Source organism: Manacus vitellinus, unplaced genomic scaffold (assembly GCF_001715985.3).
Source record: "Manacus vitellinus isolate BGI_N305 unplaced genomic scaffold, ASM171598v3 scaffold_56_pilon, whole genome shotgun sequence".
In the NCBI taxonomy this organism is placed as follows: domain Eukaryota; kingdom Metazoa; phylum Chordata; class Aves; order Passeriformes; family Pipridae; genus Manacus; species Manacus vitellinus.
This window is the reverse complement of record NW_021940660.1, coordinates 2,650,123-2,674,236: the sequence shown is the minus strand read 5'-3', so window position 1 is coordinate 2,674,236 and position 24,114 is coordinate 2,650,123. Positions and strand designations below refer to the sequence as shown.

At 37.6% G+C, this 24,114-nt stretch overlaps 2 long non-coding RNA genes across 2 annotated transcripts in view; both read right to left on the bottom strand.

Annotated features, from left to right (window-relative positions):
- Positions 1 to 1,395, bottom strand: part of LOC108641206 — a 13,575-nt gene extending 12,180 nt beyond the window's left edge. The window contains exon 1 of the long non-coding RNA XR_001921829.2: positions 1,312 to 1,395. This is a non-coding gene — a long non-coding RNA (uncharacterized LOC108641206). The remainder of the gene's footprint in view (positions 1 to 1,311) is intronic.
- On the bottom strand, positions 1,393 to 24,114 carry LOC108641207. The gene is made up of 5 exons (XR_001921830.2): positions 23,449 to 24,114; positions 22,980 to 23,054; positions 18,645 to 18,922; positions 12,824 to 12,920; positions 1,393 to 1,514 (listed from the first exon to the last, which is right to left on the bottom strand). It is a non-coding gene; the product is annotated as an uncharacterized LOC108641207 (long non-coding RNA).

Genomic DNA, 24,114 nt, shown 5'->3' with positions numbered 1-24,114 from the left:
ACCATGAGAACAGTTTTATACAAACATCTGATTAGATCTAGGACTTCTTACATGAAGTCAGCTTCTATTTGAAACTACATATCTCATTTTGGAGCTCCACTGACAGTCATTGCATGTAGACCACTTTTCTAATTTATCCCAAACTATCAGCCATTGCATTCTATCAGGATTTTTGTCTTCAATGGTTAAAAAAAAAACCCAATCACTTTCTTAAAATTATTCTGCTTGGATATAGTCAGTGATCATCTGACAGCACAAGTGAGGAGAAACTGGCCTCTAAGATTCGCTTCATGCTGAATTACAATGTTCAATATATTAAAAAAAAAATTCCTCAAGTGGAAATTTGAAATCTGCACAGTTTCTTATTTTCTTGTATCTTCTTTGTTTCTTCTTCTTGATGAATCCTGCAATTCACAAAGTAAAGGTTCTCCAAAGTGTTCCCTCCAGCCAAAGCCTTCCTGAGGGCCTTCAGATATACAGTCCCACTGAACAGATCATGAATATCAGGTAGCATGATGTGAAATCCAAATCTCACAATTAAATATATCCCTGAAAAATTATTTCCTGCAAGTATCTGAAATATCTAATTGAAACTTTGCTTTTGCAAATATTCATGAAAGTTAATTTCAAGTGCTTGTATGCTTATAGGGAGCAAATTCCCAAAGAGTCATAGGTATGATCAATTTGGAGTTCATTTCTGAATTTAAATGAATATTCATAGCCATTTTTAACTATTCCTTTAACTTCAATACAGACTCATCAGCACTCATTTGCACCAAGTTTTTATTACTGTGAATCAGAATTAAAAACATTGAAATCAAAAGTTATGCCTGAAAAATACTTAAAAATCACAATTACACCAGCCTTTCTTATCTTCAGAATAGAATAAATCTACCTTCCTTTTTCTAGCTTCCTTTTCTATTAAAATTTGAGAATGATAAGTGAAATTTTGAAGTTATTGTTCTGCTGTCAGCTAAAGCCATTTATATGCTTTGATAATAAACATTCCTTTACATAATGGTGTCTCTTCCTCCCAGTTCCTTAAAAATTACTCATCTGCAATACTTTTTCCCCATTTCCTTGGATTCAGTTTAAATGAAGTTTATAAAACTCTTATAAAATTGTCTATTTCAGGCTGATTTCAAATGTTACCAAGTTGAATATTAAAAATTCTTCCACTTATGAAAAAATTGACCATATCAAGTAGAATAAGGGAGATATTTTAGACAAGTTTAAGCAATTGGAAATCAATGAGTTATTGAACCATTTTCCTAAAGAGTAGCAATAGTCACACTTAGTCAGGTTACTTACACACTTCAGGTTCTCATGTGACTGAAGAACTTGTGGGATATGATATTAAAGTAAAATTGTATTGTTTGAAAATCTGTAGTCACGGAACTTTCTTTTTTTCCACATCTTGTGATTTATTCTTTCTCAGGTTAAGGCTGTGCTCCGCAGTTCCTCATTTTATTTGTCTCCAAATTTATCTGGAAACACTGGGATGACCCTTGAAGCTGTTTAGAAAGATGGGACTGTATTAAAGGTCATATTTTCAAATATATTCTAGGTGATTTAGAAGTATAAAGGTCTGTCAATCTATAGGATTCAAAATGTCTTAGTCATTTCTAAAAAGGGCATCAATCTGGTACTGTTTGGCTCTTTTGACTGTCTTTCTAACACTACATTGTCAGAGCAATGCACAACAGCAAACTGAGTTGCATCACAAAAGCTAAAAATTATATTAGAGCTAATCAAGTTTGTGCTCTATGATGTCAACCATAAGCCTTTTCAAAAAGCCAACAATGAGCCTGATGACCATCATTCTTGAAGAGTAACCAATCTGTTCTTCATCCTTCTCCCTAGAAAACTGGACAGATGTAGAATAGTGTCTCTTAAGAATATTTCCTTCCATGCCATAGCACTTTCTGGATGTTACAAATGACATATATGCAGTTATTAGTTGCATTTATATGGAGTTAATTGATTTACTACAAAAGAATATCCTGGGAAGTATTCGCAACAAACAAGAAATATAAAGAAAAAACAAACAAAGTTTTCTTAGATTATCCTAACATCTAAAATCAATATTTTTCTCCCTACTTATTTTCTTCAGTACCCAGCTTCTGGGCATGTTTTATATAAGGTAAAGTGAAAGTCTTGGCTTTGAAGTCACAGAAAACTCACTGGCCAAGTGCATCAGTAATTTGCGGAAAAACACATGAAGGCATATACAGAGAACTGGTACAGATCAGAGGAACTGCACAAGCTGCTGTATCAGTTCAGCTTCATTTACTAAGAGGAATTCACAGGATACTCTGTATTGGAGTCTTAAATATATTACTTACAGAATAACAGGTCAAACTTTATTAGAAATTTCTGTTGCTGCCTTTTGCAGATGGAAAGGTCTTACTGCAGGTGGATCATTTATCTCCCCTGAGATAAGACATTCTCATTCCATCCAGCCTGATCACTCTTCACCTTTATTTCTTAGGTGATATTCACCCTCATTGCAATAATCACTAATTATCTACAATTCTGAAAATACAATCAAAACATGATATTTCCTTAAATCCTTGTCTATTATTAGAATACTGAGATAGTCATAAACCTCCTATGCTAATTGATTAGCTGAGATACGTCGTAGTGGAGGAAACTGGTTTAATGTAGGGTTTAATTCCAACTGCAGAATTCTGCAGCATTCTTTCCCATTCAGCAAAAATAATTTTTGTCCTTGTCCTCTTTGCTTTCTCATTCACCCCACAGTCATTTACTCAACGATGCAGTTGTGAAGATTGCAGTAGCTGTTAGTCTACACGAAGAAACTGCTACATTCGCACCAAATAGATGATATGCAAATATACCATTGTGATTCATCTGTTTCTTTAGGCTAATTTATATTTTAATGAATTTTATCATTGGGAATTGAAGTACTTTAACTTCAGAAACAGAGCTTGTGTAAAACCTTTTACTGAAAGACATAATTTTCAAGCAGGTTTTCAGCCAGCTCAAATCATTGTTGAGATCCTTTATTTAGGAACCAACACTTCAGTAAATAAGACAGAGATAGAACTTTTGTATAATAACCCATCATTTTGTATACAGAGTATGGGGACAGAAAAGAAGCCGTGCCCGCTGTGACAGATAGCCAAGCTATTTCTGAGGTGTAATGCAGCTATGAACCACAATTTGAAAACTATTCTAAAATGACTTTGCCTTTGTTTTGTTGCAGAAGTAGTTTTTTTCAGAAGATAATTTAAAGGAATTTAAAAGATGCCATCCCATTGAATAGACAAGTTCTAGTTCATAATTGGGAAATACAGCTAGGGTTGGCTCACATGTTGGACAGAGGTAGGAACGGCCTGATGGGAACACTCACAGGGTGGAAGTGGTCGATGTTCCAGCCTGGCATCACCTGAGATGATCTAAGAAAGACCACCCCACAGACCTGAAAGAACTGTAAAATGAACACAGACTTTACATTAGCACGTGACACAGCATTTTAGTGGAAAAATCCAAACTCACTTGGCGAAGCAAATTCAGGCAGTAACGAAATTGCTTTGGGAAGGGGTGTAAACCTTGCCCATGCTGGGTGTGACACTGACTAGCCAGTGCCTTCTGAATTCATTCAGAAGCTTAAAGGCATTCATTTTCCCTACAGAAAAGCACTGAATTTGAATTTTATCACGGCTGAATATAGTCCAACATCTGAAAAATCTAGATTTTCTGTTGGCAACACTTAGTTACAGGAAATAGGAGCTTTTAAAGAACCTCCCTGCACAACTAACATTTTGGAGCTCTGGTTCATTAGCTGGGGATTAATGAGCTCACTGATGCTGGAAAGCCTGCGCTGTCATGGTCAAGCTAGAGTCATGCATGGTGGCAATTGTCGGCTTTTTAAATAGATTACTTCAGTTTGGATGGAAAGAACATGCAGATTCAAGATCACAATCAGGAGGATAGGGAAAGACAGAATGAGATTAAGAGAAATATCACTAAAAAACCTCACACGCTGAAAACAATGGCAGTAAACTCACAATGACAGAACAATCATTTATGTCATACCAGTTTCAGAGAACATCGATTTAAAAGGTGTAATCAGATCCATTTATTGCCAGGACTAAAAAAATACGGAAACTGTGAAAGTGAATACAAATACATCCTTTGCTGTCTTTTAAACCAGTGGCATAGCTTTACCCAATTAGAATGAAATCCATCTTATAAGAAATATCTAATTAGATATGGTAAACTTATTTTATTTTAAAAGAAAGACATTGATGACTCCTAATTATACACATACATGTTCTCTAAGTAAATTAGTTATTGTCTAAGCCATTATGCCCAGCATGTCCTTATACAACAGTGGCATCTAGTGGCCAGTGGTCAGGCTCTGCTCCAGCTGGAAGAGGGAGATGGTCAAACAGGGGAGTAATAACAAACACGACCGGGTTTTTTGTTATTTTAATAGATCGCATTATTTCACATAACAAAATACTTCATGGTTTATTATGTTCGTGTTAATTATAGGCCTTTCAGCATGCTGGCAGAAGGCATGAACGGACCGATACTTGGACACTGGGAGAGGAAAGGGAAAGCCTATCTGCTGTCAGTTCAGTGGAAACCAGGGCTGTGCCAGGTTCTTTCTGCCATGTTAGCAACATTGACATGTTTAGTCTCTTTCTGTACCTCCAGATTTGTTCCCTGGAGTCCTTTTGGTCCAGGTTTATCATTCAAGCTGGGGGAAGCTTTTCTGTCGACTGCACATTCAACATGGAGCTGATCCTAGTGGATCCATGAAGGGAGCTGATCCCGGTGGATCCATGCTGTCCTACAGCCCTGGCTGCCCCACAGCTGCACCCTGCTGGCAGCACAGGGGGAACAGACACCCCCCCCCCAGCCACCCTGTGCACAACTGAGGCAATTCAGATCAATTTGTGCGCTCAAGTCCACAGCTCCCCGCATCGAGCTGTTCTGCTCCATGCCCTACACCTCTATTGGAGTCAAGAAAGTCTTTTGCAAGTCACTTTGCTTCCTATTAGCCAGCCAACTGCACACAGGTGAGAATACAGCAGCATGTGCTGCCTCTGACTGCAGTACTAGAGACAAAACACCCAGTGGAATAAATAATTACATTTTACAGACCTGCATCCTGGAAATACTGGTAATTAATGAGAAACAGAAAAAAATTATGTGATGACAACATGCCCTAAAAGCAATGCATCACCACAGCCCTGAATGACCTGTCATCATCAGCTGAGCCATGCATCTACCAGTAAATCTTATTTTATGAAAAATAAGAACTTTATGTTCTAGAACTACTTGGAAGTTCTGGATAACAACATTGTGAGTGTACAGCCTTGCAAGGGACACCTACCACAGCATTCAGTGAAAGCCATGTTTTAAAAATTAGATGCCTCTGAGATCCAATACTGATCATAACAGTCAGACATGCAAACCCAGATAGTTTTTCTCATCTCCTCACAGTAACAGTCTACTCCTATTCCCAGAAAAGCCTGATATCAGCAATCCTGACAAATCAGACATCATCAGATTGTCAGATTGGCAAACTGTGATGTTTGAGATAACCAAATAAAATTCAGATTCCACCTCAATTCACAGGAATGCAGAACTATTTCCGAGAGTCTTCAAATATATTCCTGGAAGAATTGTGGCCCTATTTCTTGACACATAAATGTCATAATTTGCACTCATTAAAAGACTGGATTAATTTGGAAGGTCTTCTTTAGTATGTTCTTGAAAAAAAACCGATACATTGTACACAGATTTTCAGCATCCACTAATTACAACTAGTATTGTCTCATACTTAATTTTCCCTGATCAATGACATTATGGAAATAAAGAAAAACAGACAGAAAATCTTGTAGAAATCAGCTGTTTTGTTAAGTTTTTTTGAAGGTAAAAGATAAATAAAGGGCCATATTTTATGCACCAAACCTGATCTCTAACCAGTCTGGGATTTCCCCTGTTCCCTGCTGCTGGGTCCCACTTACCCAGCTTTTTCTTTCAATCCAGCCATCCTGAGAAGGGCTGCACTAAGTCAGCATTCTTTGACTGAATTGTTCCAGTGATCAATAGAGAAAGGACAATGATTTATTTATAAAGCAGCAATGCAGCACTGCAAGAATTAGTTCTCTTCTGGAAATGTTTCCCATTTTGCACATTTTGTACATAAAAGAAGGCACAAAAAACTTCAGCATGAATTACAGTGCAAACCACATTTTAACAGTACCCCTTCATTTGTTTCTCTTTTGGAAGTATTGTGTGGTTTTGTTGTTTGGTGGGTTTTTTTGGGGGGGTGGAGGGTGTTATTATTTATTTATTTAAAGCTTGTTGGATATTGATTCAGCAAGGAACAAGTAATAACCATATCAATTTTCTCACAGTAAGATGTACTGGTAGAAAAACAATTTTATAACTAAACAGGAATGACTGATCTATTGGCTATTATGAGCTATGCTATTATAGATAGATTATATAGCTGATATATATAAATAACATAAGCAAGATCTGTATTTTAGATATGCTTCAACTAACACAGGCAGTATTGCTGAAAGCAAAAGGTCCACATCAGCAGTATAATACACTAGAAATGCATATTTTGCATAGGAAATGGGATATGTGTCTCCAAATTCCTTATTATGTTGATTATTACATTTGGGAGAAATAACACTGAGTATTATTATGGTAGCTTGAGAAATAGCAATGTATCTGAATCTGCAAAAAATACAGCTCGTAACAATCCAGGTACACATTCAGCGTTTCAGAAAAAGTAAATGCAATAGAAAGTATGTTTTACATCTTCAAGAAGAGATTTTTTCCCCCCCTTTTGGGTTGCATGTTTCTTAATAATCATAATTTTGGAATATAATGTCAGAATGAAGCACAAAAGAGAATTTTTTTCCAACAATTGGAATTGCCATGGCAACACCCCAGATCTCAGATAAAGTTTGGTCCTGTACTGATAGTCACATTAGCATTTGTTTTTGTGCTAAGCACAATACTGCATGTGAAAATCACCTCGGTCTCTCTAGTTATGTATAAGAAAATGTAATTTGATTATTTCAGAAATGTGAACTATATAATTTTGACAGCTCCATAGAAAGCTTCATCTTTAAAATCACGTTTTTGAAATTACATGAATCATCAGAAGAAAATTAGGTACGGATATCAAAATTAAGAGCAGTTGTTTGCATCCCTAGTCTCAATTATGCTGAATTTGAATAACTGTCCACTGGCCCCTTTCTAGCAGATCTTAACTTTCCCAAACATATTGATCTTCAGTCTTTGTATGCACATACATATATAAAAAACCTGATGAATTTAAGTGACGCCTTCAAGCTACTAAAGAATCAAAGGAGACTTTTTCCCAGACACCTTTACAAGGATAATTTCCTTACACTAATGCAAAGAATCAGTTGAAGATAAAGACAGACATTTATTTCCTGATACTGAAAAATCCTATCCAAACTATAAGGAAATGATAATCCTCTAAATTACAAATATTCTAACAGGTAAATCCACGTATCTCTAGAACATATACATGCCAACGTACTTAGGATATATTCAGGAGATTTTTATCCTGTAAGATTACTCTGCAGGCTTGTAGAACAACCTACCAGAAACAAAACACAGAGGGAGAACCATGACCATTCGAGCTGAAACCTGATTCCTCCCCAAGCAGAAAACAAAACCAGAATATACTTTCTATCAAAACAGCATACAGTTCCGATTTCAATTACTCATTTTCTCAAATAGTGTAGAGCCAAATGGTATGTTTCAAAAAAGCATGATGGAAATACCTAGGAGATAACCATAATTTTCCCAAATAAACTGGCTAACAAGTAGACAGAACGTCAAATCACTTACTATGAATTTTAACAGTTCTGATGACAAAATAAATAGTACAGAACACAAGATGAGACTGAAATTTTGTTACAAAAATAAGATATTTTAGAAAGATTTGATTCTCCATGATTGGGAAAATGATGAATCATAAAAACAAAACAATACAAGGATGTGATCTTGGTATACTCAAGCTGGTACTACATGCACTGTAATAAATACAATAAAGAATATACTACACGACATTTCCAGCTGGAGAGGGAGTGACTCAAACACAAGACCCATGTCTCCTTTCTCTTTAAGGGACAGACAAATAAACAACATTGGCTGGGAAAGGATCTTCTGGAAGCCTGACATTAAACAAGGCAGTCATGGCTGTCACTGGAAAGATCCTAAATTCTAACATTTTATGAGTTTACAGGGTCTGTTTGAAATCCATGCTGGTGTTTGAAGTGCTACTGTTCTATTCATATTACAGATACAACTTCATGGGTCCAGGATGACAAGCTTAGCTCCTCAAATAAAAAATGGGACAAGCACCAAACTGTATTTAAGGGCAGAATAAGATAATGACCAAAAGCACAAAACAATGAAAATTAAAACCCCAGAGACCAGATGCTGTTGGCTGTTGTGGGGCTCAGTTTCCAAGCACCCAGAAGAACTTTTAAGTCCCTATTTCCTTGCCTCAAGGAAGTTTAATGTACCCAAGAGGTGTACATTACTCTTTACTGGGAATCTCGATGCCTTGACACGACAGCATCCTACCCTGACACACAAGTCCTTAGAGTTAGGTGAGGACTTCGCCACTTTTAAGAGCAACACCCTTGACAGTTGCAAAGCCCTTGGCAGACAAATTCCGCATGTCCCAGATGAGGCTCCAACAAGCCAGGAACACATGCTGCACTAGAGTCACTTACACATGATTCCCTTTTAGTATTTACTGGGGGATACTAGGAAAGAGAAAGGAACATTTTGCTACAATTCTTCAACATTGTTTAACTTTTTTCTTTATCATATTGATTTCTACCTAGCAGGCTGTGAGCTTTGTGATCCAGCAATAATCATTTGAGTTTACCTCTGCTTTAATGCACAAATTCTAAACTAAAGATCTTTCCCACAGAAAAGGCAAAATATTCTGTTAATGCACATCATCTTTCACTCTCCCAAGTAAGATGTTTACTTTGTAAGGGTAATAACTGGGATCTTTTTGAAGACATAGGAATACTTTGAATCAGCTTTTCCATACTTCACATTGTTAGGCATGAATAATTACTACCTATGATGTGAGGCAAAAAAGTTAGAAAACTGGGAGATAGGAAGAAAGGACAGAAGCAGTGAGACTACACCACTGAGCATCTGTTTTTCTCTCTTCTTGCTGCCCTACAATTTTTCTAGTAGCTCCTGTTGGAAGGGAATAATACATAGGTAGCTGTGTCACTGGTGGCTCTATCTGCAACCATGCAGTTGTGATTTTATTATGCAGTGTTGTGTTTTAGTAGCTATTTGAAAGCATTATTGAAATATCCCATTGCACATTACGATGACTCTTGTACCAGTAACTAAAGATGTAGTCCCCAGGAAGTGCCATTTGTTTCAGTGGAGCACAGCTGCACTACAGGAAAAAGCCTGGGGCACCCACAGCAGCAATAGGGAAGCAAAGGGAATCAGCAGCTTCTGTCTGACTTGAAATAAGAGTCATCTCCTCTAAAGTACTTATTTGCAAACACCTTGCACAATTACATTTTAGAGGAGTCTCCATTTGGTTTATTCTTAATTATTTTTTTCTTCAGGTGTTTTGATTATTTTGCTGATCTTTTCCTTTGCAAATAAGTCTATTCCTTGCAAAAAAGTCTGGCAGTTCTTTTTTTAACATCCAATATGTCCATACATGGAAGTTACACATTGAAAAATGTATGCTGCTTTTTAATTTGTTCTTGTGTTCTAATGGACGAAAAGCAGCAAGTCTTTGAAATGTCTTTCTTCCTATGCAAAAAATTTAGTTTTCATTTTTTTTTGCATTTTAGAAAAACATTCTGAAATGACAATTGGAAGCAGTAGTTTCTGAAAACCCTTTCAAAGAGGTTTACAACAGCTACTGTATATAGTTATAATTATTTCTGTAGAGAGGCACAAAAAGGATACAATAAAATTCAAGCCAATTCCAAACTCTTCACCTCTTCCTAAAAATCAGGACTACATTTCTGATGACTCCTAATTTAGTAGGTTGGGCTAGGAATCTACTTCTCATGCTGTCAAAGCCGTGTGTTGTGATCTGAAACAGGTCACTTAATCTGTATCTGCTGTTTTCCTTCTTCCTTCCTTAGCTGTCTAATTTATACAGTGAAATATCAGGACAGACTACAACATTGCTGCCGACACAGCTCATAGAAAAATGAGGCATGATCTTTAAAATACAGTATTCATTATAACACTGGCATTGGAAATGCTTTACTCTTTTACAATGCAAATAAGTACATCTTAGTTATGGAGGTTACGTGTACAGATGTCACAGAAGGACATTTAAAGGCAGGCAAATATATGAAAAAAACAGAAGAATCAGAATGAAGATTAAATTTCATGGGGTAAAAATCTGATCATGAAGGACACTTTCTGCACAGTGCATAATGGAGGGTATGGTGTATTCATTTATATGCCTCAAATGTGTACATTTTCAGTGTGCACCATTTCATAAATTAGAAAAGAAATTTGGATGTCAGAGCTTCCATAAATAACAAAATTCATCAAGATGCATTTTTCTCATGACTTTTTTTCTTTTTATCTGATTTGTAATTTTTTAATTTCCTTTGTGTGATCTCAAGATATTAAAGTCCAAACCACCTAGCTATATCACTGGCAAAATAAGTCATATGTCATGCTCAATTTTTAGAGTCATTAGCTACCTGCAGACATCGTCTTATGCAGTGGAGTTAAAAAACCTAAAGAGAGAAAGACAGAATATATCTGAGGGTAAAAAGCCTTTGTGGGTGTTGATGGAAGTATACGGAAGAAACCAGCAAGAACAGTGGATAATGGAAGATTGGTAGTGCAGGTAGTGGGCTTATCTATATGACAAATTGATGAAGAATGAGGAGGAAAACTATGTTGATTTAATGCTGGCAATTTGAAGCATAGGCTGCACAGCTGTTTCAGACAGAAATACCAAGATAAATTCAGAAGCAACCCCTGCTCTGACAGATTAATAAAAGACCAGGAATTATTTGAGCTTCTTAGAGAGAGGGATCACTAAAGAGTCCTTCGAATACCCGAGATATTGCACATAAGAATAAAAGAATAGCTCATCCAGCCCTTGCCTGTCTGTTATCAAGAATATGCTTTAAACTGAGAGTCAAACTTTTCTAGCAGACATAAAAAAAATACATATTAGAAGTCAAAAAGCAAAGAATAAAGCGAACACCTGCTGTTGATACAATTTTAGGGAAAAAAAGTCATTGGCAGAACCTTCAAACAGGACACCTAAAAAAAGACTTACCTAAAATAAAAAAAAAAAAAAAGCCAGACAGGGTCTTCTGTTTCAACTTATGTTTCTTAAACTCATTACTAGAAATAGGAACATTTATCCACGTAAAGGAAAGACACAGGCTTTTTACATTTCAAAAATAAGACAAACCAATTCCACGAAATATTTTCACCACTGCTTTAGGCGTGTCTGTGAATGCTAAGCCCTTCATTCTCTGGTCAAAAATGAAAGGCCATCTTTCCCTGGTGCTGCCACATGTGTAATACGTGTCCTGCATGCTCACTGCTAACAATGCAAGTCTATATAGTCATTATAAAATATATTTTAGCACATTTTACTAAACAGTCAGCCATGCCTCTTAGCTGAATTTCTGAGGGAAAGTTTGATTTACAGGAATTTTGGCCAGTTCCAGACAATCCAGCACTCTCAGAAAGGTTACACTGCATCAGCAGCTTCCCCTGCTCTGCTCCAGAACCCCTTGGAAAAATAACACAAATTAATTCACAAACCTAAAGATCAGAGCTGAGAGTTAGTTCTATGTTGGGAGAGAAGCTTGTATGGAAGAATACTTAGGAAGTGTTAAGACTGCAAGATAGCACTGAAGAAAAACAGTAAGTAGCTTTGGTATCCCTCCCCTCCTCCCTCAAAAGAAGGGAATACTTCTTTGGAATACTTCAGTGTGATGGCTCACTAATGAATTATTCACAGAAAGGTAGGACTTGCTTTCTTTCCCAGGGGTTACAGCAATGTCAAGTGAAAACACGTCAGTCTGCCAAGAAACACCAATGGTGTGGAATAATTCTACAGAAAATGACACAATCACCTCTCTAATAATATGAGTTCTTTTGATGAGTGTATATGAATTACATTCCTACAAAGGATGCCAGGCATTACCAATAATTTGATACTTAATTTTGGGAAAACTCAAAGATTAACAAGCTCCTCTGAGCAACTTGTAAAGCCAGGTTTTATTTTTAATTTATCAGCATTGCCTAAGCTTATTATTCATTGCACAGTCCTTTTCCAGCACTCTTTATAGAGTATAAGCACTCTAAGCACTAATTTTAATGCTAAAATGACTTGTGTTGTAAAAATGCCCACCACCTCCTCATCTCAGTTCCAGGCAGAATTTCCCAAACCTCAGCCCAATAGACAGTCCCAAATGGTGGGGAAGATGATAGCTCACAAGATCTGACTTGCTCTCCGATATTTGGGGTAAGCCTATTTTTCCCACAATCCCTGTATATAAGGTAGAGAAAATGTGTTATTTAGGATGCTTTTTGTCAAGGTGTTGGTTCTGATGGTCAAGAAGAAAATTCCTTTATCAGGAAACCTATTAGGAAAATATCTGCAGTGGTTTTTTTTCACCTCACTCACAATATCATTGCTTAAATACAATTTAAAAATAAATTTAATTTTTCTAAACAGGTTGCAATTCACAACTTAATTTATGCCTAGTGCTAGTAAGATATCTAAAGCACTAACCTTCCAGGACAAAATTTTAAATTCATCTAGTGGACTTGATTCTTATGGGAAAATCTTTGTAGAGTCAACTTGTTCTTCACAATTTCTCTCTCTCATCCTCCAGAAAAAAGTTAGAGATCAGAGAGTTAGCTGCATTCATAAGTCAGTTGCAGGGGAGTCTCACAGAAACTCCATCATCTGTCTTCTACTCTTATATTAAGTTTTGGTATTTTGTGTGAGACAGTTTTAACCCAAAACTGAAATGCATGTTCGTGCAAATCTTGATCTGCCCATTATGTACAAAAATTAAGTTACAGGCAAGGAATTAAGAAGGAATTCTAGACTGACCCATGCTCAGACACTATTTCAGCCCAGAGGTGGGGTGAACTGGCCCCTAAGAACACCTGGGCCCTGATGAGGGTGTGTGTGCACTGCCTGCAGCACACTGCTAACACCAGCAGTCCTGTGACAGTCCAACACTCATAAACAAAGCTGGATTCAGTCAAACATTTGCAAGTATAGGAAGGATTCCCTCTAAAAGTTGTTCTTAAGCCTCAAGGAAGAATTAAGGCACCTAAGACTACTTGGATCATTTTTCCTTCTCTCTGATCACTGTGTATTTGCTGTCATGTGGTCAGATACAAGACTTCACAAGCCGGTCTCTTTCTGGTCAGGGAACTCTTGATCACCATCCTTCACTAAGTCAAAATGCTTCTGTTTTGCTTGTATCTCAGTTGACAATGACTTTTATCTTAAAGCCTGTAGACTTACTCCTACTAAGCAACCTCCATTTCCCACCGCAATCAGTAGCAATGTTTCTAATGAAGACAGAATAAAACATTTTATTAGTTTTAGGGTCATACATTTAATCTCTGAACAGTGACCCCATGTTGTTCTTAGTGGTTTGTTTCTGAAACTGCTTGCTTAAAGCTGAGTAATTTTATCATGTTTAATATCCACTTCAAGGTCTAGCTCCTCTTGACTTTAATTCACCTTACTCCTACCCTTCTTTAACTCTTTTGCATAGATTTCTCTGCCTGTCAGTCCTTTCCGCAATCTTTTTACATTCTGCTAATTAATTACGTGGCTATTCATCCAGTTAGATTATTTCTACCATGTTTCTTTCTTTGTTCTGGATATTAATGCCAGATAGTGTTCAAACTTTTGAATAAAAAAGTTCCAGACCTTCTCCATATTTAAGTTTCTGAGTTTCTTTGGTAGATTGATTTAATCATTCAGATCTGTACAGTATCAAGCTTTGAAATCCTCAGTTACATGCAGATTTCTTCTACTCTTGTAATTTAATTGATGTGAATCACACATCATATATTCTTCAATCAGCTCATCGAGAATATCTTCATTACTTAAATGAAAAATTATTGATGAAGTGAAAAAAACTGTCAGCTATTATCAGCAGAAATAGCCAGTACTGTTAGCATTTGTTCTCCAAGCTATTCTGAAGAAGTTAAATACTTCTGTATGCAGGGCTGCCCATCCGTATGGTCACAACTCCTGGTCGTACTTAAAAGCTTTAATCGTGCACAAAATGTTAAAACATAAAATGCTTTAAAAAGATCCCTTTTAGTAAGCAAATTCAACCCTACAATATCCTACAGACTCAAAAAACTAATAGAATTGTTCTATCATTATTTGATTTTGAAGTGCTTTTGATTCAAACAACATAGCTACACTAATGCTATTTCTTTCTTTCATCTGCCTCATAAATTAAGATGCAATTCTATCTTTTGTGATTTCACACCTGTTTTACCACTACATTCTTGTAATCCTTCTAACACAGAATCATAAAGGTTGGAAAAAACCTCCAAGATCATCAAGTCCAACCTTTGTCCTAATACCACCATGTCCACTAAAGCATATTGCACTCACTTTTTGAACACTTTCGGGGATGGTGAATCCACCACTTCCCTGGGGATCCTGTTTCAGAACATCCTACATTTTGCTGCTCCAGCATAAAAACATTTTCTCTTTCCAGGCCATCAGTTTTTACCCAGATTAATCAAAATCCTCCTGCTGACTGTGGCACCTCAGGAGCTGCTCTGGCCTGTTGCTTTCCCCTCCAGCTGGGCCAGAAGCACTTCCCTCATCAAACCACTGACCAGTTCCTCCCAGCCACTACCCTGCCCAGCCACAGAGGAGAGGCAGGTACCCTGGAGAGGTGGCATAACATGTCTCCCTTGGAGGTGCATCCTCTGGCCCAGGGATGCTAGAACAAGAACCAGCAAGGAATTCATCTCTCATGTTGCAGAAGCTGGACCAGACTGATCTGACTGTTGTCATGCAGATCATTATTCTTCTCTTATTTTGCCCGTGTTTCTGCTCATTGCCAACTCCATTATCATTGGGAAACACTTGATTCACTTCTTCTCTTAATGAGAGATAGGTTTGGCATCCAAAAATCTCTCTATCTTACCTCCCCTTTCTTAGCTCCGGACTCATTTTGCCAATTGTGCCAACTTCAGCCCCCAGAGGCAGATTACCAAAGCTATTTCCTTATTGTCAGCTTCCTCAGTATGCAGCAGTACATTTTGATCAACTGTGAGATAATCTGTGTCCATTCCACTCTGCATTGTGGTTACCTACAAATTGACTGATTCATTTGTAAATAGGCATAATTTTGTTTAAAAACCATTTACATTTCAGGACATACTTTTATTCGAAGTTCATTCTTCCACCTTCTGTACTGATGTGTACATTACTTGGGGTTTTTGTGCTATAAAAGTAATGAGAAAAAATGCTTTATTAACTAGATCATACTTTTAAATATGTTGCATAACCAGAGGATTACTGAAACCTTTTTTTCTTCAGGGTTTAAGTTTATAACTACTGTGTTTGTTTTTATTGTTTCCTTTCACCTCCTTTCCTTACTCCTATCAGGCATGCTTCTGTGTTCCAGCATGTATGTAAAATTAAGGATAAAGTTAAAAAAGCATCCTCATACCAGCAGCATATCTTCATGGGAACTTCTTGTCTTGTGAATAAACTACATTAGTTCTTCTAGAGCATGGGAATCATGCATCTTCTTGGGGAATGCTCCTAAAGTCCTCAAAAGGCACACAGATATCAAAGGAGATTTGCTCCAATCTATTCAATGACTCTATCAGCAGAGGACATGTCTGAAGGCAAGAATGGCCTTGCTGTGCTCCAGTACTATATTCAAAATACTTGTGTGTTGCCATATCAGCACAGGCTTCAGACAGAATCCATACAGCTCATAGGAAATTGTATTCTAGATTTTTGGCAGAGTGGGAACCAAATCAAAGTCTCCCACATCTTACATCATTCCTCCTGAAGGTTTGAATGGCTTTCTGAAACAGAAATGCAAATTCATGTGAAGGCACTGCTAAACTATTCCAGCTTGTTAAAGAGCTGAAGTAATTCCCAGCTGGTTCAAAACCAGATGAGTTTACCACTAAGATCCTTTCCCCTACACTCAGCTATTGAGGGTGGCATTAGAGTTTGCCCATTTAAGAGGTAGTCTCAAAGAAGCAAGAATCGTTAAACTGGAGTCTCCTCTCAAGCAAACCCAAAGGTGCTCTCAGAGATGCGGTACATGGATAATAAACCCTTTCCAACAGTTGTGTTCTATTCATTGCTGGTTTTCTCATGTATATCACATGAGAACAAGAAAAATTTAAAATTCTAGTCTGTTTTACTAGTTTCATGTACAGTTTAGAAATGTGAACAATTTGATAGTATAAATAATTAAGTCAGTTTAAAGAGGAATTCTTACAGAATACCAATTCAACTACAACAGCATATGTAGCCACAGGCTGAAAAATGCAGTCTATCAGCTAGTCATTTGCTCTCTTAAATGATATGGCACAGAAAAAACCCTATTATTCTATTAAGGCTTCAGAAGTTCAATAAAGCCAAAAGTAGCATGCAGCTTTGCTTTGCAGATAAGGAAAGCACAGTTATAAACTTAAAGTGTAAAGGAACTGACTTCTCTGATTTCAAAACTTTTTCAGAGTATGGAGTAAGTTAAGTGTAAATATTGTACTACACACCTCCTGAGTTCTCCCATATTCCTTCTACTTTTAAAAGTCTATAGCATCCTTCTAGCAATTACTTATCATAAAGATGAATAAAGAAGAGAAATTTAATGTATTTAAGCTTTCATCTAATATGACAGGGATTTAATTCATAGGAGATTGGGAGATACACCTACTCTTCCCTGCAGTTTCATCTTGCCTAACAGCTTTTCTCTTTCTCTCAGTGGTAAACAAGTGCCAATGATGTCTAACTACAGAGTTCACTGTACACACCAGAACACAGCATTTCAATGCCACAGTCCATCCACAAACCTAATTTTAAACAGAAGTTCTCTTGCAAATCCAGTGAGTCAACATCTTAAGTGCATTATCACATCATTCCTAAGTGAAAAGTCAGTCAAATTTAATAGGGACCTCATTAATCCCATTGTTTTCCCTCTAAGACACAGATCAATCCAGTCCTTTCCATATTCTCACAAAAGAGAAAACTGCAGGAAGCAGTGACTGCTTGTGTTGCTACTGTAAATCACATCTGCTGGAATAGTTCTTTCCTATCTGATCTAGAGCTCTTGCAGCTGCAGTCTGACCATACTGTCCAAAGTCACTGTGTCTTAAATTACATCATGATATAAAGTCTTGAAATTTAAATGCTTCTTCTGCTATTCTTTTCTAGAATTTGGCAATGGTTTTTGTCTGTATTTGGAGATAAATACTTCTCAGTTTTGAAGACAAAGAGTCGCCAAAATTGAACACAGTGTAAACACACTAAGACATGCTAAGAGGAAATAAAATTAAAAAAAAACCCAAACCCCACAAAAAAACCCCAAAATAAAAACAAAAAAAACCCACCAAAAATCAGCACTACTAAATTAATGAAGTCTACTGTCCTGTGTACTCGTGCCACACCTCACTCACACATTCACTATATAGCATTCCCACCAGATATATCACATGCCTTAGCTAATCCCAAGCACAACATGCACTGGTGAGAGAACAGACAGTAGCTGGCTTGCTGCTTTTCATGTGTTCTGAGCACAGGAAAATAAATACTGTCACATACTCATCCACTAGGAGCAACTGGTATTTTTATATCATAAAGATATTTTGGGGGGTGGTTAAATATAAAATTAGGGAATACAAGTAGAACAATTGTCTACTACACTACCAGCTTCCTACATATGTCTGCTATCAGGAAAATTTTGAGGTTTCCCAAGAAATTTTGCCTAAGTAAGGGATAAGAGATCAGGCCACAATGTAAAAACATTCATTCTTTCATAAATCTATTTCAGCTCTTTTGGGGGTTTTGGAATCTCTTTTAATGGTGTTGAAACTATTTTGAGATATTTAGCAACTTTATAACAAATTAAGTTAGGAGAGGAAAAATCTTCTTAGACCAACTGCCAAGTTTTCACACAAGGGCTTTTCCACATATTAATATCTGTTAAGGAAACTATCCTAAAATGTTGTAAACACATGTGTTTCCATTCTAGGCTTGATGTCTATGCCAGGCAGGTTCAGTGCTCACAAGGTACCTTAATATTACTCTTTTGTAATTTTTAATTATTCATAAGTCTGCTTCCCTGTCCAATCAAATTGTCTGACAACATACATTGTTCTTTCGGTCAATTTTGAGTCTTGCCAGTTTTCAGATTTTTAAAACCACCTCCACTATTAGTCAAAATGCATCATTTGTTAGCAAGGATCTAACAACAGCTCTTCATACCCTGAGAACAGTCTTTGCCTTATGGATTGCAGGGAAAAAAAAAAATCAATTACAGTCTGTGTAAATGACAAGAGAGGTATCCATGAAGTAAATTCAGAATTTATACCTGAAGACACTGCAGGCACCCTGTCAGGCTGCGTGGATTTTCTTCCAACTCTGTCAGACTGTAATTGTTTACTTAACCTGGATATTGATTGTAGTTAGACTGCTGGCTCACTTCCTTCAGCTGCAATTCTCATTTTGGCAGTTTCACATACATCACTTAAAATTCCTCTCTGCAGCAATGCTGTTCACATTCTTAACTCTGGGTCATAATCTACTAAACATGACCACATTTTTAGTTCTGCATTATGATGATGGGATTTTTCTTACATTTTCTGATCTCTGTAGAACAAAAAGTGGAAGTTTTTAGTAAGAAGGACCTTGAATCACTGCCCTTTACAATTAGTATTATACAGTTTTATGGAAGAGCACAGATAAAAGTGAGAGATTCTGTGGCAGTGTAGCTGTAGAATACATTTTCCATGTTTTATGAATGACTATATACATATCACTTTCTATCAATTAGTATTAAAATAATAATTAGGTCTCATGTAGATCCAAATTTTATGTCAATAGTTCAGATGTGGCTTTGAGGACTAAAAAAATCTTTTATATGAAAACTTTCTTAATAGTCATTCTGGTAGTAATAAACTACGGCAAGAGGCACACCAAGTTGCTATCTGAAAAAATAAACAAAACTATTAAAACATAATGACTATGAAGTGTTAATTCAGTCACGATGTGTCTTGTCTCCTGTATTGGTTTAAGTAGGCTCATCTACTATAAACCTACTTAGGCTCACCTACTACAAAGCTTTTAGGGTCACTAATGTGTTCATGTGTGAACATGAAAGATTGCTAAATCCTCATAAGGCAATTCTGTAAAGGCGAATAAACCTTGAAATAATGGCAGATCCCATTCCTAAAAGGGCAAACAATGATCACAGAGTCATTACACTGCACCAGCTGAAATACAGAATTCTTCAATTTAAATGGTTTATAAAGAGACATCTGTAAAGAAATAACATTCATATAAGTCACTGTCATTTCTTTTCAGTTATTTAACAAACAGGAAAATGACACCTGGTCATTGATAAACAGGATAACTTGACATCCAGTATTATCTGTTTCTCTTTACCTAAAGCTGAATTCCAAATTAGGCATCCGGAAAATTAAAAATAGAAAGAACTCATATTCATATATCAAATTAATTCAATAAGCCTCTATAGGTATGTTAAATATTAACATATTTTTGCATACTTTTGGACTAGGAGATACTCTGATATTTCAGGCCCTCAAGTACAGATTGCTAAATATATCATTCATCAAAAAACAAGAACAGAAGCATTTTTGGAAACACGAAACCATTCCTTCAGTAGAAAAGACAGTGCTAAATTAGAATAGGTGGACTCTATCTGACAACAGTGCAAAGTATTAACCCCTCCTCAAAAAAAATCAATGCTTTCATAACTAATGAAGCTTGGGAACTGTTTTCAGATATTGTAAAAAATATGAAACCCAAAAGTGCTTCACCTGGAATATTTTCATGTCTAAAATTTGGCAGTCACATAACTTTAAAGGATAGCACATCTCCAGATATCGATCAGGGCTTTGTACAGCTACAATGCCATAAAAATGATCTGCAGCTATAAAAGAGATAACATGATTATGAGTACACTACATTGTAATTTCCTTTGGGCAGTCAGAAAGGAAAGACAGTCTGATAGTCTCTGAGAAAAATAAGCTTGGAGGATATCCACTGTCTGACAGAAAAATCATTTTACAATATTCCAACTAAAGCACCTTCCCAACTTAAATAACAACAACAAAAATAACACTAGAGCTTAACAATTACCTTTCAACCAAAACACAACAGGCAGCTGCAAAGCTAAGCAGCTCACAATGTATCTGAGAGTTTTAATGCTCCAAATTCCTTGTGAGTTCAGGCATGGAACATAGATAGTTAACCTTATTTTGAGCCATTAGATGGAGCTTACTAGAAAGCTTGCTCTAATAAATGGTATGATGTGAAGGTCAGCCCTTAATTTACCATCAAAATATCTTCTAGATGTAAACATAATGACTTCTGCTTATGCACTACACAACCCTGACAAGAATGCTACTTGACAGTCCATTTCAGATCTAGAAAAACGTTCTCATTTGCGTCAAGGTGCTGAATGTCAGCAGATTCACTAATACGCTTATTTGCACTGCAGTGGTGGAACAGAGGAAAACACCATGAGCCTCCATACCCTGCCGCTGCCTGGCTAGGGAGCTGGTGAAATAAAACAAGATATAATCCTGTCCATATCACTGTGCAGTTGGTGAAACTTGACAAAGCAACATTAAGTATTCAAAGTGGTATTGTGGTCTAAAGGGATCACATGCAGCTTGCACATGAGAGCAAAGGAATAACTTGGTTCTGCTTCGGTGTTTGTAAATTTAATTTGTTCAAGGAAAAGCAACTCTGGAAGGGATTACTAGCTGGGATCAACACTCTTACCAAAGAAAAAGATAAAATGCAAGTAGGAATAATATTGACATTTTTGTAATACGAAACAGCTTTTTGGGCTTAAGTGAATAAATAAAAGTTGGAGGCAACTGCAGCTCAACCCTGGCATATGAGAATACTCCACTCAGTGTTCCTGAGCAGGAGGGCCTGGAAAGGTTATGTATTTCATGACGACTGTATAGGTATTTAGAAAATACCGTATTTTACAAAATTTAAAATTTATTCAGCAAAATATTGTTGAGTATTCTCAGTGTAATCACTATTTTTTAAATAAGTGGGGCAATAATATTCATGGCATAACAACATCTGATATATTGACTCTTTATTATTGACAACATCTCATTCCACAGGTTCAGGGAAGGATATCTGTGGCTAAGTGTGTAAATCCCAGGTGCTCAGGAAACACTGAGCCAGTGCACATACACACATTTAATTAAGAATAACCAAGATGCAGCAATGCACTTCTGAAATGATAGTACAAGAGAAACTTGTAAATCCCCTTTGCTAAGTGTAGCTCTGTATTTACAGTACCTGCAATATCCCTGAATAGCACAATTTTTCAACTGTTAAAAGTCACCTCTGGTCCTACAGTAGAAAATGAGCAACAAATTTCTGAGTCTGTAAAATGCTCCTTTTGCTAAATACTGGAGTGGAGAGGTGCAGGCAATCCCCTGGGACTTGGCATGGGAGGGAAGGTGCCCTGAAGGTACATTTCCTTACTGGGCCCTTTCCATAGAAATTAGGGACAACTGGGGTAGAGGGTGGGGAGGGCAGCTGAAAGCGACGACAGAACGGTCTCCTATTTTGTTTTAGCAGGTGTCTTTGTGATGACTAAACCTCCAAATAACTGCTAAATGCAATGCATATTTTCCTAGAGTGAAGGACAATGAAAACCTTTTCCTTGCAGATTGATACTTCAAATATAAAGCACAGAAAGATAAGCACTGCCAGCAAGGAAACTAAAAATACATCTTCTTAAGCTTGATTAATGAGCTAATAAAAAGCTATAATAAGAAAAAAATCCAATTAAAGCATCTTGTGATATTTCTCTCAAACAGAAATAAACAACCCAAGAGCATGGTAAAACTTTGAAAAATTATTATGGATTCATATGACAGCCTTAGTATTCAAACCTACAGTACATCAGTTTTATACTTTCTTTGACTAGCTGTCTTTTATTTATCATCTCTGATGTGTATTGCCTAGAATTCTGATCCTTGATGAGTTTTTTTTTTATCTTGTTATTGCCTCACAAGTATAACATCTGAATTTAAATACAAACATATTAAAAACTCAGGCATTATAAGGGTTGAAGATACTTATTCTATTCAGAAAACCTGCAGGCCTCTGGCACAATGTGTGGTACTTGGAAACAGTGAAATAAAGGCAAACTCCCTGGAAACAAAACTCATCCGTTACCTATATAAAGTCAGAAAACAAACTAGCTACACGCATCACTGATGTACAAAGGACAGAGTAGAAAGCATAGAAAATTTATACTGTGATATTCACTCTTCATCAGTTTCTGGTACCTGAAGGCAATCAGAGGATACAAGAACAGCAAGGACACCGGAAAGGAACTGTAAAAGACATAGGTGGGAAGACCTGTAGATTTGAAGCCAGATGAGAAGCACCTGCACCACAAGGAACCCCAGCCTGCACCATGCAGCACCTGGAAGTGAGTAGCACTCAGCCAAGGGCCCCTGACAGTCTATGAGGGAAGGCAGCCCACCAAAGAAACCCCAGGTTCCTTAGAGGCACAGAGCTGGGGCACAGCAAAGAGCAGCAGGGCAGGGACAGTCTACATAGGGTCGTAAAGAAGACTGAGAATCTCGTACCAGAGGCAGTTGTTATTTTAAAACTACAGAAACTGTCTGTTTTAACTTACTGAAACATCAGTGGAGTCTCCAGGATAGGTGCATCCCATCTCCCTCTGCCGGCTGCTCCCCGCGAGAGCGACCTACTGCAGCAAAGGCTTCTGTCAGCCAAAAGGTATAGCGAGACACTGCCCCCAGCTCCCTCTGAATTTCATTTTTTAAACAAGAATTAAAACGTCTTAGTACACATTCTCTAATTAGGCAGGCATAGTCTTTTTCTCTTTGCACAGTTCAGTGAACATTTAGCGTTTCTTTTTATCCCTTTATTTCAAGTTGTGTCTCAAGACTTCACTGAAGAGCATGAAATATCAAATGAATTTCCTCATCAACCGCCAGGAGTGTTTCACGAATACTTTTCAAAATACTTTCGTTTGATGACGGGGTTTGCGTTTTCTTATTTGTCAGCAAGGGAACCAAGATACACAAAGACTACATTGTATCTGCCTGCTTCAGCACCCGCCCAGGATTCCTGAAACTTACATTAACAACAAAGTTGACTTCAGATACTTCAGGCGGCGCCTGTAAAGACGTGCCTTGTTCTACACTGAACCAAGTGTGCCTGGGTGACGTGCCCGACACCGCAGCGGAGCTCCCGTGTGTCCAGCGCAGAATCCAGTCGCCCAGGGAAGCACCGAAACCCCCGCAAGTCAGACCAGCGTCCACCTCACTCCACCTCCCTACTCGTCCCTGGCTCCTGCAGGGAGTAACGCCGGCCATTACTTCCATTTCAATACTTCGAAATTCCGCAATTCTGATGGTTTTACTTAAGAAAAAAAAAAGGGAACAGTTTTACTGGTTTAAAATGTTTGGCGTCTCTCTTCGCGCTCCTTTTCTGATGTAATGTGTTGTCAACTTGTTCTCACAAGCACATCCCTGACGCCAAAGCAGTCCCTGGCCCCAGCACCAGGAGGCACACCCCACCCCAGGGCGAAGGGGCAGGCGAGCCTCCAGCTACAACGACAGAGCGGCTGCCCCAGGCGTGACAGAGGCGACGGGCAAGGCGCGTTCGCGGGCTGCTGCTCCCATGGCGGGCCCTGGGCGTCTACCAGGAAGGGAGAGACCAGCCTGGAGAAGGCAGAAAAGACTGGGTACGTCCCTGCCGGGCGCCCGGGGCTCCCAAGGACAGAGCGGGCGGCTGCCCGGCCG